Below are 14949 nucleotides of genomic sequence, written 5' to 3'. Positions count from 1 at the left end.
GACGGTTGTGACTCAGTGTTTGAAATCACGGTGCCCTCTTTATTTTTCACTCATGTTCCGCAGGCTGCAGGTGGCACTACCAATTCTTTATCAACACGCAATGCCGCCACACGAGAGCGCGGGCAGCTACCTGTGTAGTTACTCTCTATTCGAGAAGGGCAGTTGTTTGAGGTGCAATGGATGAGCAGCCAGTCGCAGCTGTGTCGTGCACTGTTTCTACAAAAGCGAAGAACACTGGCACAGGTAGCGTGGCCGAGCGGTCTAAGGCGCTGGTTTAAGGCACCAGTCTCTTCGGAGGCGTGGGTTCGAATCCCACCGCTGCCACATTTTTCTGTTTTTTGTGCCATTGCGGTGTTTTCTCGTGGGGTAGAACGCAGCTCCTGTGACCGCCGTGCAGCGTCGGTAGCGTGGCCGAGCGGTCTAAGGCGCTGGTTTCAGGCACCAGTCTCCTCGGAGGCGTGGGTTCGAATCCCACCGCTGCCAATGTTTTCTGTCTCGAAAGCCGCAGCACTGATTACCCGCGACGAAAGCAGCGCAGCAAGCCGTGAGCGTCTCTTTCTTAAATTGTCGTAGCACAGTGCGCGGTGCAACGACATGATTCACAGGCGCCGTTTGGTGTCATAGTGGCTGGCGTTCGTCTCCACGAAATGAGTCCCGAGAATGCCGCTGTACAAAGTGGGAGCGTATAATTTTGTAGTTGTCGTTTAGTAGCGTGTGTATAGATTGCTGCGTTCGCTGGAGTAGCCCTTGTGCCGTTGTCCGGTGTGGTCTAGTGGCTAGGATACCTGGCTCTCACCCAGGAGGCCCGGGTTCGATTCCCGGTACCGGAAAAGCGAGCGCAATTTGTTGCTCCTCTTATGCGACTTGGCCCGACTTAGCTCGACTGACGCTTCGCTGACGCTTGCAGAAAACTACGTTAAGTACGATTCGTGGTCACAAGTGACGGCGAGAGCGATGCGACATCTGTCCACCTCTTATCGAGGCACATACCTGAGGTGAACAGAGTAGGAGGACTGCAAGACACTGCCACGGGGGGTTGAATGCAGCTAACCACACTGCTTAGTGTCCTTACATCGCAGACACGTTCGTTTGCCAGTATACATATAATGGAGCCCGCGTCTGACACAGTGGTGTGTGGGCCGAGCTTTGCTGTGCATCGCAACATGCAGTCGCGAGGACTGCCCTCGGCGGTGCTTCCGTGGCCGTGATCGTCTAGTGGTTAGGACATTGCGTTGTGGCCGCAATAACCCAGGTTCGAATCCTGGTCACGGCAATTTTTAAAGTTTTTGCCTTGGTGTCGCTGCAGTGACGGTTGTGACTCAGTGTTTGAAATCACGGTGCCCTCTTTATTTTTCACTCATGTTCCGCAGGCTGCAGGTGGCACTACCAATTCTTTATCAACACGCAATGCCGCCACACGAGAGCGCGGGCAGCTACCTGTGTAGTTACTCTCTATTCGAGAAGGGCAGTTGTTTGAGGTGCAATGGATGAGCAGCCAGTCGCAGCTGTGTCGTGCACTGTTTCTACAAAAGCGAAGAACACTGGCACAGGTAGCGTGGCCGAGCGGTCTAAGGCGCTGGTTTAAGGCACCAGTCTCTTCGGAGGCGTGGGTTCGAATCCCACCGCTGCCACATTTTTCTGTTTTTTGTGCCATTGCGGTGTTTTCTCGTGGGGGTAGAACGCAGCTCCTGTGACCGCCGTGCAGCGTCGGTAGCGTGGCCGAGCGGTCTAAGGCGCTGGTTTCAGGCACCAGTCTCCTCGGAGGCGTGGGTTCGAATCCCACCGCTGCCAATGTTTTCTGTCTCGAAAGCCGCAGCACTGATTACCCGCGACGAAAGCAGCGCAGCAAGCCGTGAGCGTCTCTTTCTTAAATTGTCGTAGCACAGTGCGCGGTGCAACGACATGATTCACAGGCGCCGTTTGGTGTCATAGTGGCTGGCGTTCGTCTCCACGAAATGAGTCCCGAGAATGCCGCTGTACAAAGTGGGAGCGTATAATTTTGTAGTTGTCGTTTAGTAGCGTGTGTATAGATTGCTGCGTTCGCTGGAGTAGCCCTTGTGCCGTTGTCCGGTGTGGTCTAGTGGCTAGGATACCTGGCTCTCACCCAGGAGGCCCGGGTTCGATTCCCGGTACCGGAAAAGCGAGCGCAATTTGTTGCTCCTCTTATGCGACTTGGCCCGACTTAGCTCGACTGACGCTTCGCTGACGCTTGCAGAAAACTACGTTAAGTACGATTCGTGGTCACAAGTGACGGCGAGAGCGATGCGACATCTGTCCACCTCTTATCGAGGCACATACCTGAGGTGAACAGAGTAGGAGGACTGCAAGACACTGCCACGGGGGTTGAATGCAGCTAACCACACTGCTTAGTGTCCTTACATCGCAGACACGTTCGTTTGCCAGTATACATATAATGGAGCCCGCGTCTGACACAGTGGTGTGTGGGCCGAGCTTTGCTGTGCATCGCAACATGCAGTCGCGAGGACTGCCCTCGGCGGTGCTTCCGTGGCCGTGATCGTCTAGTGGTTAGGACATTGCGTTGTGGCCGCAATAACCCAGGTTCGAATCCTGGTCACGGCAATTTTTAAAGTTTTGCCTTGGTGTCGCTGCAGTGACGGTTGTGACTCAGTGTTTGAAATCACGGTGCCCTCTTTATTTTTCACTCATGTTCCGCAGGCTGCAGGTGGCACTACCAATTCTTTATCAACACGCAATGCCGCCACACGAGAGCGCGGGCAGCTACCTGTGTAGTTACTCTCTATTCGAGAAGGGCAGTTGTTTGAGGTGCAATGGATGAGCAGCCAGTCGCAGCTGTGTCGTGCACTGTTTCTACAAAAGCGAAGAACACTGGCACAGGTAGCGTGGCCGAGCGGTCTAAGGCGCTGGTTTAAGGCACCAGTCTCTTCGGAGGCGTGGGTTCGAATCCCACCGCTGCCACATTTTTCTGTTTTTTGTGCCATTGCGGTGTTTTCTCGTGGGGTAGAACGCAGCTCCTGTGACCGCCGTGCAGCGTCGGTAGCGTGGCCGAGCGGTCTAAGGCGCTGGTTTCAGGCACCAGTCTCCTCGGAGGCGTGGGTTCGAATCCCACCGCTGCCAATGTTTTCTGTCTCGAAAGCCGCAGCACTGATTACCCGCGACGAAAGCAGCGCAGCAAGCCGTGAGCGTCTCTTTCTTAAATTGTCGTAGCACAGTGCGCGGTGCAACGACATGATTCACAGGCGCCGTTTGGTGTCATAGTGGCTATCTGTCTCGCGTGTGTAGAGCATGCCGCTGTACAAAGTGGGAGCGTATAATTTTGTAGTTGTCGTTTAGTAGCGTGTGTATAGATTGCTGTGTTCGCTGGAGTAGCCCTTGTGCCGTTGTCCGGTGTGGTCTAGTGGCTAGGATACCTGGCTCTCACCCAGGAGGCCCGGGTTCGATTCCCGGTACCGGAAAAGCGAGCGCAATTTGTTGCTCCTCTTATGCGACTTGGCCCGACTTAGCTCGACTGACGCTTCGCTGACGCTTGCAGAAAACTACGTTAAGTACGATTCGTGGTCACAAGTGACGGCGAGAGCGATGCGACATCTGTCCACCTCTTATCGAGGCACATACCTGTGGTGAACAGAGTAGGAGGACTGCAAGACACTGCCACGGGGGTTGAATGCAGCTAACCACACTGCTTAGTGTCCTTACATCGCAGACACGTTCGTTTGCCAGTATACATATAATGGAGACCGCGTCTGACACAGTGGTGTGTGGGCCGAGCTTTGCTGTGCATTGCAACATGCAGTCGCGAGGACTGCCCTCGGCGGTGCTTCCGTGGCCGTGATCGTCTAGTGGTTAGGACATTGCGTTGTGGCCGCAATAACCCAGGTTCGAATCCTGGTCACGGCAATTTTTAAAGTTTTGCCTTGGTGTCGCTGCAGTGACGGTTGTGACTCAGTGTTTGAAATCACGGTGCCCTCTTGATTTTTCACTCATGTTCCGCAGGCTGCAGGTGGCACTACCAATTCTTTATCAACACGCAATGCCGCCACACGAGAGCGCGGGCAGCTACCTGTGTAGTTACTCTCTATTCGAAAAGGGCAGTTGTTTGAGGTGCAATGGATGAGCAGCCAGTCGCAGCTGTGTCGTGCACTGTTTCTACAAAAGCGAAGAGCACTGGCACAGGTAGCGTGGCCGAGCGGTCTAAGGCGCTGGTTTAAGGCACCAGTCTCTTCGGAGGCGTGGGTTCGAATCCCACCGCTGCCACATTTTTCTGTTTTTTGTGCCATTGTGGTGTTTTCTCGTGGGGTAGAACGCAGCTCCTGTGACCGCCGTGCAGCGTCGGTAGCGTGGCCGAGCGGTCTAAGGCGCTGGTTTCAGGCACCAGTCTCCTCGGAGGCGTGGGTTCGAATCCCACCGCTGCCAATGTTTTCTGTCTCGAAAGCCGCAGCACTGATTACCCGCGACGAAAGCAGCGCAGCAAGCCGTGAGCGTCTCTTTCTTAAATTGTCGTAGCACAGTGCGCGGTGCAACGACATGATTCACAGGCGCCGTTTGGTGTCATAGTGGCTGGCGTTCGTCTCTACGAAATGAGTCCCGAGCATGCCGCTGTACAAAGTGGGAGCGTATAATTTTGTAGTTGTCGTTTAGTAGCGTGTGTATAGATTGCTGTGTTCGCTGGAGTAGCCCTTGTGCCGTTGTCCGGTGTGGTCTAGTGGCTAGGATACCTGGCTCTCACCCAGGAGGCCCGGGTTCGATTCCCGGTACCGGAAAAGCGAGCGCAATTTGTTGCTCCTCTTATGCGACTTGGCCCGACTTAGCTCGACTGACGCTTCGCTGACGCTTGCAGAAAACTACGTTAAGTACGATTCGTGGTCACAAGTGACGGCGAGAGCGATGCGACATCTGTCCACCTCTTATCGAGGCACATACCTGTGGTGAACAGAGTAGGAGGACTGCAAGACACTGCCACGGGGGTTGAATGCAGCTAACCACACTGCTTAGTGTCCTTACATCGCAGACACGTTCGTTTGCCAGTATACATATAATGGAGACCGCGTCTGACACAGTGGTGTGTGGGCCGAGCTTTGCTGTGCATTGCAACATGCAGTCGCGAGGACTGCCCTCGGCGGTGCTTCCGTGGCCGTGATCGTCTAGTGGTTAGGACATTGCGTTGTGGCCGCAATAACCCAGGTTCGAATCCTGGTCACGGCAATTTTTAAAGTTTTGCCTTGGTGTCGCTGCAGTGACGGTTGTGACTCAGTGTTTGAAATCACGGTGCCCTCTTGATTTTTCACTCATGTTCCGCAGGCTGCAGGTGGCACTACCAATTCTTTATCAACACGCAATGCCGCCACACGAGAGCGCGGGCAGCTACCTGTGTAGTTACTCTCTATTCGAAAAGGGCAGTTGTTTGAGGTGCAATGGATGAGCAGCCAGTCGCAGCTGTGTCGTGCACTGTTTCTACAAAAGCGAAGAGCACTGGCACAGGTAGCGTGGCCGAGCGGTCTAAGGCGCTGGTTTAAGGCACCAGTCTCTTCGGAGGCGTGGGTTCGAATCCCACCGCTGCCACATTTTTCTGTTTTTTGTGCCATTGTGGTGTTTTCTCGTGGGGTAGAACGCAGCTCCTGTGACCGCCGTGCAGCGTCGGTAGCGTGGCCGAGCGGTCTAAGGCGCTGGTTTCAGGCACCAGTCTCCTCGGAGGCGTGGGTTCGAATCCCACCGCTGCCAATGTTTTCTGTCTCGAAAGCCGCAGCACTGATTACCCGCGACGAAAGCAGCGCAGCAAGCCGTGAGCGTCTCTTTCTTAAATTGTCGTAGCACAGTGCGCGGTGCAACGACATGATTCACAGGCGCCGTTTGGTGTCATAGTGGCTGGCGTTCGTCTCTACGAAATGAGTCCCGAGCATGCCGCTGTACAAAGTGGGAGCGTATAATTTTGTAGTTGTCGTTTAGTAGCGTGTGTATAGATTGCTGTGTTCGCTGGAGTAGCCCTTGTGCCGTTGTCCGGTGTGGTCTAGTGGCTAGGATACCTGGCTCTCACCCAGGAGGCCCGGGTTCGATTCCCGGTACCGGAAAAGCGAGCGCAATTTGTTGCTCCTCTTATGCGACTTGGCCCGACTTAGCTCGACTGACGCTTCGCTGACGCTTGCAGAAAACTACGTTAAGTACGATTCGTGGTCACAAGTGACGGCGAGAGCGATGCGACATCTGTCCACCTCTTATCGAGGCACATACCTGTGGTGAACAGAGTAGGAGGACTGCAAGACACTGCCACGGGGGTTGAATGCAGCTAACCACACTGCTTAGTGTCCTTACATCGCAGACACGTTCGTTTGCCAGTATACATATAATGGAGACCGCGTCTGACACAGTGGTGTGTGGGCCGAGCTTTGCTGTGCATTGCAACATGCAGTCGCGAGGACTGCCCTCGGCGGTGCTTCCGTGGCCGTGATCGTCTAGTGGTTAGGACATTGCGTTGTGGCCGCAATAACCCAGGTTCGAATCCTGGTCACGGCAATTTTTAAAGTTTTGCCTTGGTGTCGCTGCAGTGACGGTTGTGACTCAGTGTTTGAAATCACGGTGCCCTCTTGATTTTTCACTCATGTTCCGCAGGCTGCAGGTGGCACTACCAATTCTTTATCAACACGCAATGCCGCCACACGAGAGCGCGGGCAGCTACCTGTGTAGTTACTCTCTATTCGAAAAGGGCAGTTGTTTGAGGTGCAATGGATGAGCAGCCAGTCGCAGCTGTGTCGTGCACTGTTTCTACAAAAGCGAAGAGCACTGGCACAGGTAGCGTGGCCGAGCGGTCTAAGGCGCTGGTTTAAGGCACCAGTCTCTTCGGAGGCGTGGGTTCGAATCCCACCGCTGCCACATTTTTCTGTTTTTTGTGCCATTGTGGTGTTTTCTCGTGGGGTAGAACGCAGCTCCTGTGACCGCCGTGCAGCGTCGGTAGCGTGGCCGAGCGGTCTAAGGCGCTGGTTTCAGGCACCAGTCTCCTCGGAGGCGTGGGTTCGAATCCCACCGCTGCCAATGTTTTCTGTCTCGAAAGCCGCAGCACTGATTACCCGCGACGAAAGCAGCGCAGCAAGCCGTGAGCGTCTCTTTCTTAAATTGTCGTAGCACAGTGCGCGGTGCAACGACATGATTCACAGGCGCCGTTTGGTGTCATAGTGGCTGGCGTTCGTCTCTACGAAATGAGTCCCGAGCATGCCGCTGTACAAAGTGGGAGCGTATAATTTTGTAGTTGTCGTTTAGTAGCGTGTGTATAGATTGCTGTGTTCGCTGGAGTAGCCCTTGTGCCGTTGTCCGGTGTGGTCTAGTGGCTAGGATACCTGGCTCTCACCCAGGAGGCCCGGGTTCGATTCCCGGTACCGGAAAAGCGAGCGCAATTTGTTGCTCCTCTTATGCGACTTGGCCCGACTTAGCTCGACTGACGCTTCGCTGACGCTTGCAGAAAACTACGTTAAGTACGATTCGTGGTCACAAGTGACGGCGAGAGCGATGCGACATCTGTCCACCTCTTATCGAGGCACATACCTGTGGTGAACAGAGTAGGAGGACTGCAAGACACTGCCACGGGGGTTGAATGCAGCTAACCACACTGCTTAGTGTCCTTACATCGCAGACACGTTCGTTTGCCAGTATACATATAATGGAGACCGCGTCTGACACAGTGGTGTGTGGGCCGAGCTTTGCTGTGCATTGCAACATGCAGTCGCGAGGACTGCCCTCGGCGGTGCTTCCGTGGCCGTGATCGTCTAGTGGTTAGGACATTGCGTTGTGGCCGCAATAACCCAGGTTCGAATCCTGGTCACGGCAATTTTTAAAGTTTTGCCTTGGTGTCGCTGCAGTGACGGTTGTGACTCAGTGTTTGAAATCACGGTGCCCTCTTGATTTTTCACTCATGTTCCGCAGGCTGCAGGTGGCACTACCAATTCTTTATCAACACGCAATGCCGCCACACGAGAGCGCGGGCAGCTACCTGTGTAGTTACTCTCTATTCGAAAAGGGCAGTTGTTTGAGGTGCAATGGATGAGCAGCCAGTCGCAGCTGTGTCGTGCACTGTTTCTACAAAAGCGAAGAGCACTGGCACAGGTAGCGTGGCCGAGCGGTCTAAGGCGCTGGTTTAAGGCACCAGTCTCTTCGGAGGCGTGGGTTCGAATCCCACCGCTGCCACATTTTTCTGTTTTTTGTGCCATTGTGGTGTTTTCTCGTGGGGTAGAACGCAGCTCCTGTGACCGCCGTGCAGCGTCGGTAGCGTGGCCGAGCGGTCTAAGGCGCTGGTTTCAGGCACCAGTCTCCTCGGAGGCGTGGGTTCGAATCCCACCGCTGCCAATGTTTTCTGTCTCGAAAGCCGCAGCACTGATTACCCGCGACGAAAGCAGCGCAGCAAGCCGTGAGCGTCTCTTTCTTAAATTGTCGTAGCACAGTGCGCGGTGCAACGACATGATTCACAGGCGCCGTTTGGTGTCATAGTGGCTGGCGTTCGTCTCTACGAAATGAGTCCCGAGCATGCCGCTGTACAAAGTGGGAGCGTATAATTTTGTAGTTGTCGTTTAGTAGCGTGTGTATAGATTGCTGTGTTCGCTGGAGTAGCCCTTGTGCCGTTGTCCGGTGTGGTCTAGTGGCTAGGATACCTGGCTCTCACCCAGGAGGCCCGGGTTCGATTCCCGGTACCGGAAAAGCGAGCGCAATTTGTTGCTCCTCTTATGCGACTTGGCCCGACTTAGCTCGACTGACGCTTCGCTGACGCTTGCAGAAAACTACGTTAAGTACGATTCGTGGTCACAAGTGACGGCGAGAGCGATGCGACATCTGTCCACCTCTTATCGAGGCACATACCTGTGGTGAACAGAGTAGGAGGACTGCAAGACACTGCCACGGGGGTTGAATGCAGCTAACCACACTGCTTAGTGTCCTTACATCGCAGACACGTTCGTTTGCCAGTATACATATAATGGAGACCGCGTCTGACACAGTGGTGTGTGGGCCGAGCTTTGCTGTGCATTGCAACATGCAGTCGCGAGGACTGCCCTCGGCGGTGCTTCCGTGGCCGTGATCGTCTAGTGGTTAGGACATTGCGTTGTGGCCGCAATAACCCAGGTTCGAATCCTGGTCACGGCAATTTTTAAAGTTTTGCCTTGGTGTCGCTGCAGTGACGGTTGTGACTCAGTGTTTGAAATCACGGTGCCCTCTTGATTTTTCACTCATGTTCCGCAGGCTGCAGGTGGCACTACCAATTCTTTATCAACACGCAATGCCGCCACACGAGAGCGCGGGCAGCTACCTGTGTAGTTACTCTCTATTCGAAAAGGGCAGTTGTTTGAGGTGCAATGGATGAGCAGCCAGTCGCAGCTGTGTCGTGCACTGTTTCTACAAAAGCGAAGAGCACTGGCACAGGTAGCGTGGCCGAGCGGTCTAAGGCGCTGGTTTAAGGCACCAGTCTCTTCGGAGGCGTGGGTTCGAATCCCACCGCTGCCACATTTTTCTGTTTTTTGTGCCATTGTGGTGTTTTCTCGTGGGGTAGAACGCAGCTCCTGTGACCGCCGTGCAGCGTCGGTAGCGTGGCCGAGCGGTCTAAGGCGCTGGTTTCAGGCACCAGTCTCCTCGGAGGCGTGGGTTCGAATCCCACCGCTGCCAATGTTTTCTGTCTCGAAAGCCGCAGCACTGATTACCCGCGACGAAAGCAGCGCAGCAAGCCGTGAGCGTCTCTTTCTTAAATTGTCGTAGCACAGTGCGCGGTGCAACGACATGATTCACAGGCGCCGTTTGGTGTCATAGTGGCTGGCGTTCGTCTCTACGAAATGAGTCCCGAGCATGCCGCTGTACAAAGTGGGAGCGTATAATTTTGTAGTTGTCGTTTAGTAGCGTGTGTATAGATTGCTGTGTTCGCTGGAGTAGCCCTTGTGCCGTTGTCCGGTGTGGTCTAGTGGCTAGGATACCTGGCTCTCACCCAGGAGGCCCGGGTTCGATTCCCGGTACCGGAAAAGCGAGCGCAATTTGTTGCTCCTCTTATGCGACTTGGCCCGACTTAGCTCGACTGACGCTTCGCTGACGCTTGCAGAAAACTACGTTAAGTACGATTCGTGGTCACAAGTGACGGCGAGAGCGATGCGACATCTGTCCACCTCTTATCGAGGCACATACCTGTGGTGAACAGAGTAGGAGGACTGCAAGACACTGCCACGGGGGTTGAATGCAGCTAACCACACTGCTTAGTGTCCTTACATCGCAGACACGTTCGTTTGCCAGTATACATATAATGGAGACCGCGTCTGACACAGTGGTGTGTGGGCCGAGCTTTGCTGTGCATTGCAACATGCAGTCGCGAGGACTGCCCTCGGCGGTGCTTCCGTGGCCGTGATCGTCTAGTGGTTAGGACATTGCGTTGTGGCCGCAATAACCCAGGTTCGAATCCTGGTCACGGCAATTTTTAAAGTTTTGCCTTGGTGTCGCTGCAGTGACGGTTGTGACTCAGTGTTTGAAATCACGGTGCCCTCTTGATTTTTCACTCATGTTCCGCAGGCTGCAGGTGGCACTACCAATTCTTTATCAACACGCAATGCCGCCACACGAGAGCGCGGGCAGCTACCTGTGTAGTTACTCTCTATTCGAAAAGGGCAGTTGTTTGAGGTGCAATGGATGAGCAGCCAGTCGCAGCTGTGTCGTGCACTGTTTCTACAAAAGCGAAGAGCACTGGCACAGGTAGCGTGGCCGAGCGGTCTAAGGCGCTGGTTTAAGGCACCAGTCTCTTCGGAGGCGTGGGTTCGAATCCCACCGCTGCCACATTTTTCTGTTTTTTGTGCCATTGTGGTGTTTTCTCGTGGGGTAGAACGCAGCTCCTGTGACCGCCGTGCAGCGTCGGTAGCGTGGCCGAGCGGTCTAAGGCGCTGGTTTCAGGCACCAGTCTCCTCGGAGGCGTGGGTTCGAATCCCACCGCTGCCAATGTTTTCTGTCTCGAAAGCCGCAGCACTGATTACCCGCGACGAAAGCAGCGCAGCAAGCCGTGAGCGTCTCTTTCTTAAATTGTCGTAGCACAGTGCGCGGTGCAACGACATGATTCACAGGCGCCGTTTGGTGTCATAGTGGCTGGCGTTCGTCTCTACGAAATGAGTCCCGAGCATGCCGCTGTACAAAGTGGGAGCGTATAATTTTGTAGTTGTCGTTTAGTAGCGTGTGTATAGATTGCTGTGTTCGCTGGAGTAGCCCTTGTGCCGTTGTCCGGTGTGGTCTAGTGGCTAGGATACCTGGCTCTCACCCAGGAGGCCCGGGTTCGATTCCCGGTACCGGAAAAGCGAGCGCAATTTGTTGCTCCTCTTATGCGACTTGGCCCGACTTAGCTCGACTGACGCTTCGCTGACGCTTGCAGAAAACTACGTTAAGTACGATTCGTGGTCACAAGTGACGGCGAGAGCGATGCGACATCTGTCCACCTCTTATCGAGGCACATACCTGTGGTGAACAGAGTAGGAGGACTGCAAGACACTGCCACGGGGGTTGAATGCAGCTAACCACACTGCTTAGTGTCCTTACATCGCAGACACGTTCGTTTGCCAGTATACATATAATGGAGACCGCGTCTGACACAGTGGTGTGTGGGCCGAGCTTTGCTGTGCATTGCAACATGCAGTCGCGAGGACTGCCCTCGGCGGTGCTTCCGTGGCCGTGATCGTCTAGTGGTTAGGACATTGCGTTGTGGCCGCAATAACCCAGGTTCGAATCCTGGTCACGGCAATTTTTAAAGTTTTGCCTTGGTGTCGCTGCAGTGACGGTTGTGACTCAGTGTTTGAAATCACGGTGCCCTCTTGATTTTTCACTCATGTTCCGCAGGCTGCAGGTGGCACTACCAATTCTTTATCAACACGCAATGCCGCCACACGAGAGCGCGGGCAGCTACCTGTGTAGTTACTCTCTATTCGAAAAGGGCAGTTGTTTGAGGTGCAATGGATGAGCAGCCAGTCGCAGCTGTGTCGTGCACTGTTTCTACAAAAGCGAAGAGCACTGGCACAGGTAGCGTGGCCGAGCGGTCTAAGGCGCTGGTTTAAGGCACCAGTCTCTTCGGAGGCGTGGGTTCGAATCCCACCGCTGCCACATTTTTCTGTTTTTTGTGCCATTGTGGTGTTTTCTCGTGGGGTAGAACGCAGCTCCTGTGACCGCCGTGCAGCGTCGGTAGCGTGGCCGAGCGGTCTAAGGCGCTGGTTTCAGGCACCAGTCTCCTCGGAGGCGTGGGTTCGAATCCCACCGCTGCCAATGTTTTCTGTCTCGAAAGCCGCAGCACTGATTACCCGCGACGAAAGCAGCGCAGCAAGCCGTGAGCGTCTCTTTCTTAAATTGTCGTAGCACAGTGCGCGGTGCAACGACATGATTCACAGGCGCCGTTTGGTGTCATAGTGGCTGGCGTTCGTCTCTACGAAATGAGTCCCGAGCATGCCGCTGTACAAAGTGGGAGCGTATAATTTTGTAGTTGTCGTTTAGTAGCGTGTGTATAGATTGCTGTGTTCGCTGGAGTAGCCCTTGTGCCGTTGTCCGGTGTGGTCTAGTGGCTAGGATACCTGGCTCTCACCCAGGAGGCCCGGGTTCGATTCCCGGTACCGGAAAAGCGAGCGCAATTTGTTGCTCCTCTTATGCGACTTGGCCCGACTTAGCTCGACTGACGCTTCGCTGACGCTTGCAGAAAACTACGTTAAGTACGATTCGTGGTCACAAGTGACGGCGAGAGCGATGCGACATCTGTCCACCTCTTATCGAGGCACATACCTGTGGTGAACAGAGTAGGAGGACTGCAAGACACTGCCACGGGGGTTGAATGCAGCTAACCACACTGCTTAGTGTCCTTACATCGCAGACACGTTCGTTTGCCAGTATACATATAATGGAGACCGCGTCTGACACAGTGGTGTGTGGGCCGAGCTTTGCTGTGCATTGCAACATGCAGTCGCGAGGACTGCCCTCGGCGGTGCTTCCGTGGCCGTGATCGTCTAGTGGTTAGGACATTGCGTTGTGGCCGCAATAACCCAGGTTCGAATCCTGGTCACGGCAATTTTTAAAGTTTTGCCTTGGTGTCGCTGCAGTGACGGTTGTGACTCAGTGTTTGAAATCACGGTGCCCTCTTGATTTTTCACTCATGTTCCGCAGGCTGCAGGTGGCACTACCAATTCTTTATCAACACGCAATGCCGCCACACGAGAGCGCGGGCAGCTACCTGTGTAGTTACTCTCTATTCGAAAAGGGCAGTTGTTTGAGGTGCAATGGATGAGCAGCCAGTCGCAGCTGTGTCGTGCACTGTTTCTACAAAAGCGAAGAGCACTGGCACAGGTAGCGTGGCCGAGCGGTCTAAGGCGCTGGTTTAAGGCACCAGTCTCTTCGGAGGCGTGGGTTCGAATCCCACCGCTGCCACATTTTTCTGTTTTTTGTGCCATTGTGGTGTTTTCTCGTGGGGGTAGAACGCAGCTCCTGTGACCGCCGTGCAGCGTCGGTAGCGTGGCCGAGCGGTCTAAGGCGCTGGTTTCAGGCACCAGTCTCCTCGGAGGCGTGGGTTCGAATCCCACCGCTGCCAATGTTTTCTGTCTCGAAAGCCGCAGCACTGATTACCCGCGACGAAAGCAGCGCAGCAAGCCGTGAGCGTCTCTTTCTTAAATTGTCGTAGCACAGTGCGCGGTGCAACGACATGATTCACAGGCGCCGTTTGGTGTCATAGTGGCTGGCGTTCGTCTCTACGAAATGAGTCCCGAGCATGCCGCTGTACAAAGTGGGAGCGTATAATTTTGTAGTTGTCGTTTAGTAGCGTGTGTATAGATTGCTGTGTTCGCTGGAGTAGCCCTTGTGCCGTTGTCCGGTGTGGTCTAGTGGCTAGGATACCTGGCTCTCACCCAGGAGGCCCGGGTTCGATTCCCGGTACCGGAAAAGCGAGCGCAATTTGTTGCTCCTCTTATGCGACTTGGCCCGACTTAGCTCGACTGACGCTTCGCTGACGCTTGCAGAAAACTACGTTAAGTACGATTCGTGGTCACAAGTGACGGCGAGAGCGATGCGACATCTGTCCACCTCTTATCGAGGCACATACCTGTGGTGAACAGAGTAGGAGGACTGCAAGACACTGCCACGGGGGTTGAATGCAGCTAACCACACTGCTTAGTGTCCTTACATCGCAGACACGTTCGTTTGCCAGTATACATATAATGGAGACCGCGTCTGACACAGTGGTGTGTGGGCCGAGCTTTGCTGTGCATTGCAACATGCAGTCGCGAGGACTGCCCTCGGCGGTGCTTCCGTGGCCGTGATCGTCTAGTGGTTAGGACATTGCGTTGTGGCCGCAATAACCCAGGTTCGAATCCTGGTCACGGCAATTTTTAAAGTTTTGCCTTGGTGTCGCTGCAGTGACGGTTGTGACTCAGTGTTTGAAATCACGGTGCCCTCTTGATTTTTCACTCATGTTCCGCAGGCTGCAGGTGGCACTACCAATTCTTTATCAACACGCAATGCCGCCACACGAGAGCGCGGGCAGCTACCTGTGTAGTTACTCTCTATTCGAAAAGGGCAGTTGTTTGAGGTGCAATGGATGAGCAGCCAGTCGCAGCTGTGTCGTGCACTGTTTCTACAAAAGCGAAGAGCACTGGCACAGGTAGCGTGGCCGAGCGGTCTAAGGCGCTGGTTTAAGGCACCAGTCTCTTCGGAGGCGTGGGTTCGAATCCCACCGCTGCCACATTTTTCTGTTTTTTGTGCCATTGTGGTGTTTTCTCGTGGGGTAGAACGCAGCTCCTGTGACCGCCGTGCAGCGTCGGTAGCGTGGCCGAGCGGTCTAAGGCGCTGGTTTCAGGCACCAGTCTCCTCGGAGGCGTGGGTTCGAATCCCACCGCTGCCAATGTTTTCTGTCTCGAAAGCCGCAGCACTGATTACCCGCGACGAAAGCAGCGCAGCAAGCCGTGAGCGTCTCTTTCTTAAATTGTCGTAGGCACAGTGCGTCTGTCTCGCGTGTGT

At 54.5% G+C, this 14949-nt stretch overlaps 46 non-coding genes across 46 annotated transcripts; all 46 read left to right on the top strand.

The window, feature by feature from the left end:
- The first annotated feature begins 242 nt into the window (after positions 1-242).
- Positions 243-324, top strand: Trnal-aag (transfer RNA leucine (anticodon AAG)). The gene has a single exon. It is a non-coding gene; the product is annotated as a tRNA-Leu (tRNA).
- A 77-nt stretch (positions 325-401) lies between these two features.
- On the top strand, positions 402-483 carry Trnal-cag (transfer RNA leucine (anticodon CAG)). Its single transcript has one exon. It is a non-coding gene; the product is annotated as a tRNA-Leu (tRNA).
- A 275-nt stretch (positions 484-758) lies between these two features.
- Positions 759-830, top strand: Trnae-cuc (transfer RNA glutamic acid (anticodon CUC)). Its single transcript has one exon. It is a non-coding gene; the product is annotated as a tRNA-Glu (tRNA).
- Positions 831-1201: 371 nt separating this feature from the next.
- Positions 1202-1273, top strand: Trnah-gug (transfer RNA histidin (anticodon GUG)). The gene has a single exon. It is a non-coding gene; the product is annotated as a tRNA-His (tRNA).
- Positions 1274-1549: 276 nt separating this feature from the next.
- On the top strand, positions 1550-1631 carry Trnal-aag (transfer RNA leucine (anticodon AAG)). The gene has a single exon. It is a non-coding gene; the product is annotated as a tRNA-Leu (tRNA).
- A 78-nt stretch (positions 1632-1709) lies between these two features.
- Trnal-cag (transfer RNA leucine (anticodon CAG)) lies at positions 1710-1791 on the top strand. Its single transcript has one exon. It is a non-coding gene; the product is annotated as a tRNA-Leu (tRNA).
- A 275-nt stretch (positions 1792-2066) lies between these two features.
- Trnae-cuc (transfer RNA glutamic acid (anticodon CUC)) lies at positions 2067-2138 on the top strand. Its single transcript has one exon. It is a non-coding gene; the product is annotated as a tRNA-Glu (tRNA).
- A 370-nt stretch (positions 2139-2508) lies between these two features.
- On the top strand, positions 2509-2580 carry Trnah-gug (transfer RNA histidin (anticodon GUG)). Its single transcript has one exon. It is a non-coding gene; the product is annotated as a tRNA-His (tRNA).
- Positions 2581-2855: 275 nt separating this feature from the next.
- On the top strand, positions 2856-2937 carry Trnal-aag (transfer RNA leucine (anticodon AAG)). Its single transcript has one exon. It is a non-coding gene; the product is annotated as a tRNA-Leu (tRNA).
- Positions 2938-3014: 77 nt separating this feature from the next.
- On the top strand, positions 3015-3096 carry Trnal-cag (transfer RNA leucine (anticodon CAG)). Its single transcript has one exon. It is a non-coding gene; the product is annotated as a tRNA-Leu (tRNA).
- A 266-nt stretch (positions 3097-3362) lies between these two features.
- Trnae-cuc (transfer RNA glutamic acid (anticodon CUC)) lies at positions 3363-3434 on the top strand. The gene has a single exon. It is a non-coding gene; the product is annotated as a tRNA-Glu (tRNA).
- Positions 3435-3804: 370 nt separating this feature from the next.
- Positions 3805-3876, top strand: Trnah-gug (transfer RNA histidin (anticodon GUG)). Its single transcript has one exon. It is a non-coding gene; the product is annotated as a tRNA-His (tRNA).
- Positions 3877-4151: 275 nt separating this feature from the next.
- Positions 4152-4233, top strand: Trnal-aag (transfer RNA leucine (anticodon AAG)). Its single transcript has one exon. It is a non-coding gene; the product is annotated as a tRNA-Leu (tRNA).
- A 77-nt stretch (positions 4234-4310) lies between these two features.
- Trnal-cag (transfer RNA leucine (anticodon CAG)) lies at positions 4311-4392 on the top strand. The gene has a single exon. It is a non-coding gene; the product is annotated as a tRNA-Leu (tRNA).
- Positions 4393-4667: 275 nt separating this feature from the next.
- On the top strand, positions 4668-4739 carry Trnae-cuc (transfer RNA glutamic acid (anticodon CUC)). Its single transcript has one exon. It is a non-coding gene; the product is annotated as a tRNA-Glu (tRNA).
- A 370-nt stretch (positions 4740-5109) lies between these two features.
- Positions 5110-5181, top strand: Trnah-gug (transfer RNA histidin (anticodon GUG)). The gene has a single exon. It is a non-coding gene; the product is annotated as a tRNA-His (tRNA).
- A 275-nt stretch (positions 5182-5456) lies between these two features.
- Positions 5457-5538, top strand: Trnal-aag (transfer RNA leucine (anticodon AAG)). Its single transcript has one exon. It is a non-coding gene; the product is annotated as a tRNA-Leu (tRNA).
- Positions 5539-5615: 77 nt separating this feature from the next.
- Trnal-cag (transfer RNA leucine (anticodon CAG)) lies at positions 5616-5697 on the top strand. The gene has a single exon. It is a non-coding gene; the product is annotated as a tRNA-Leu (tRNA).
- Positions 5698-5972: 275 nt separating this feature from the next.
- Trnae-cuc (transfer RNA glutamic acid (anticodon CUC)) lies at positions 5973-6044 on the top strand. Its single transcript has one exon. It is a non-coding gene; the product is annotated as a tRNA-Glu (tRNA).
- A 370-nt stretch (positions 6045-6414) lies between these two features.
- On the top strand, positions 6415-6486 carry Trnah-gug (transfer RNA histidin (anticodon GUG)). The gene has a single exon. It is a non-coding gene; the product is annotated as a tRNA-His (tRNA).
- A 275-nt stretch (positions 6487-6761) lies between these two features.
- Trnal-aag (transfer RNA leucine (anticodon AAG)) lies at positions 6762-6843 on the top strand. Its single transcript has one exon. It is a non-coding gene; the product is annotated as a tRNA-Leu (tRNA).
- Positions 6844-6920: 77 nt separating this feature from the next.
- Positions 6921-7002, top strand: Trnal-cag (transfer RNA leucine (anticodon CAG)). Its single transcript has one exon. It is a non-coding gene; the product is annotated as a tRNA-Leu (tRNA).
- Positions 7003-7277: 275 nt separating this feature from the next.
- On the top strand, positions 7278-7349 carry Trnae-cuc (transfer RNA glutamic acid (anticodon CUC)). Its single transcript has one exon. It is a non-coding gene; the product is annotated as a tRNA-Glu (tRNA).
- A 370-nt stretch (positions 7350-7719) lies between these two features.
- Trnah-gug (transfer RNA histidin (anticodon GUG)) lies at positions 7720-7791 on the top strand. Its single transcript has one exon. It is a non-coding gene; the product is annotated as a tRNA-His (tRNA).
- Positions 7792-8066: 275 nt separating this feature from the next.
- Positions 8067-8148, top strand: Trnal-aag (transfer RNA leucine (anticodon AAG)). Its single transcript has one exon. It is a non-coding gene; the product is annotated as a tRNA-Leu (tRNA).
- A 77-nt stretch (positions 8149-8225) lies between these two features.
- On the top strand, positions 8226-8307 carry Trnal-cag (transfer RNA leucine (anticodon CAG)). The gene has a single exon. It is a non-coding gene; the product is annotated as a tRNA-Leu (tRNA).
- Positions 8308-8582: 275 nt separating this feature from the next.
- Positions 8583-8654, top strand: Trnae-cuc (transfer RNA glutamic acid (anticodon CUC)). The gene has a single exon. It is a non-coding gene; the product is annotated as a tRNA-Glu (tRNA).
- A 370-nt stretch (positions 8655-9024) lies between these two features.
- Trnah-gug (transfer RNA histidin (anticodon GUG)) lies at positions 9025-9096 on the top strand. The gene has a single exon. It is a non-coding gene; the product is annotated as a tRNA-His (tRNA).
- Positions 9097-9371: 275 nt separating this feature from the next.
- Trnal-aag (transfer RNA leucine (anticodon AAG)) lies at positions 9372-9453 on the top strand. The gene has a single exon. It is a non-coding gene; the product is annotated as a tRNA-Leu (tRNA).
- A 77-nt stretch (positions 9454-9530) lies between these two features.
- Trnal-cag (transfer RNA leucine (anticodon CAG)) lies at positions 9531-9612 on the top strand. Its single transcript has one exon. It is a non-coding gene; the product is annotated as a tRNA-Leu (tRNA).
- Positions 9613-9887: 275 nt separating this feature from the next.
- Trnae-cuc (transfer RNA glutamic acid (anticodon CUC)) lies at positions 9888-9959 on the top strand. Its single transcript has one exon. It is a non-coding gene; the product is annotated as a tRNA-Glu (tRNA).
- A 370-nt stretch (positions 9960-10329) lies between these two features.
- Positions 10330-10401, top strand: Trnah-gug (transfer RNA histidin (anticodon GUG)). Its single transcript has one exon. It is a non-coding gene; the product is annotated as a tRNA-His (tRNA).
- Positions 10402-10676: 275 nt separating this feature from the next.
- Positions 10677-10758, top strand: Trnal-aag (transfer RNA leucine (anticodon AAG)). Its single transcript has one exon. It is a non-coding gene; the product is annotated as a tRNA-Leu (tRNA).
- Positions 10759-10835: 77 nt separating this feature from the next.
- Trnal-cag (transfer RNA leucine (anticodon CAG)) lies at positions 10836-10917 on the top strand. The gene has a single exon. It is a non-coding gene; the product is annotated as a tRNA-Leu (tRNA).
- A 275-nt stretch (positions 10918-11192) lies between these two features.
- Trnae-cuc (transfer RNA glutamic acid (anticodon CUC)) lies at positions 11193-11264 on the top strand. The gene has a single exon. It is a non-coding gene; the product is annotated as a tRNA-Glu (tRNA).
- A 370-nt stretch (positions 11265-11634) lies between these two features.
- On the top strand, positions 11635-11706 carry Trnah-gug (transfer RNA histidin (anticodon GUG)). The gene has a single exon. It is a non-coding gene; the product is annotated as a tRNA-His (tRNA).
- Positions 11707-11981: 275 nt separating this feature from the next.
- Trnal-aag (transfer RNA leucine (anticodon AAG)) lies at positions 11982-12063 on the top strand. Its single transcript has one exon. It is a non-coding gene; the product is annotated as a tRNA-Leu (tRNA).
- Positions 12064-12140: 77 nt separating this feature from the next.
- Trnal-cag (transfer RNA leucine (anticodon CAG)) lies at positions 12141-12222 on the top strand. The gene has a single exon. It is a non-coding gene; the product is annotated as a tRNA-Leu (tRNA).
- A 275-nt stretch (positions 12223-12497) lies between these two features.
- On the top strand, positions 12498-12569 carry Trnae-cuc (transfer RNA glutamic acid (anticodon CUC)). Its single transcript has one exon. It is a non-coding gene; the product is annotated as a tRNA-Glu (tRNA).
- A 370-nt stretch (positions 12570-12939) lies between these two features.
- Positions 12940-13011, top strand: Trnah-gug (transfer RNA histidin (anticodon GUG)). Its single transcript has one exon. It is a non-coding gene; the product is annotated as a tRNA-His (tRNA).
- A 275-nt stretch (positions 13012-13286) lies between these two features.
- Trnal-aag (transfer RNA leucine (anticodon AAG)) lies at positions 13287-13368 on the top strand. The gene has a single exon. It is a non-coding gene; the product is annotated as a tRNA-Leu (tRNA).
- Positions 13369-13446: 78 nt separating this feature from the next.
- Positions 13447-13528, top strand: Trnal-cag (transfer RNA leucine (anticodon CAG)). Its single transcript has one exon. It is a non-coding gene; the product is annotated as a tRNA-Leu (tRNA).
- Positions 13529-13803: 275 nt separating this feature from the next.
- Trnae-cuc (transfer RNA glutamic acid (anticodon CUC)) lies at positions 13804-13875 on the top strand. The gene has a single exon. It is a non-coding gene; the product is annotated as a tRNA-Glu (tRNA).
- Positions 13876-14245: 370 nt separating this feature from the next.
- Trnah-gug (transfer RNA histidin (anticodon GUG)) lies at positions 14246-14317 on the top strand. Its single transcript has one exon. It is a non-coding gene; the product is annotated as a tRNA-His (tRNA).
- Positions 14318-14592: 275 nt separating this feature from the next.
- On the top strand, positions 14593-14674 carry Trnal-aag (transfer RNA leucine (anticodon AAG)). The gene has a single exon. It is a non-coding gene; the product is annotated as a tRNA-Leu (tRNA).
- A 77-nt stretch (positions 14675-14751) lies between these two features.
- Positions 14752-14833, top strand: Trnal-cag (transfer RNA leucine (anticodon CAG)). The gene has a single exon. It is a non-coding gene; the product is annotated as a tRNA-Leu (tRNA).
- Positions 14834-14949: the final 116 nt, after the last annotated feature.

This window comes from Schistocerca gregaria, unplaced genomic scaffold, assembly GCF_023897955.1.
Source record: "Schistocerca gregaria isolate iqSchGreg1 unplaced genomic scaffold, iqSchGreg1.2 ptg001568l, whole genome shotgun sequence".
In the NCBI taxonomy this organism is placed as follows: Eukaryota; Metazoa; Arthropoda; class Insecta; order Orthoptera; family Acrididae; genus Schistocerca; species Schistocerca gregaria.
Note: the sequence above shows the minus strand (reverse complement) of the source record. Positions and strands in the feature narration are given on the sequence as shown.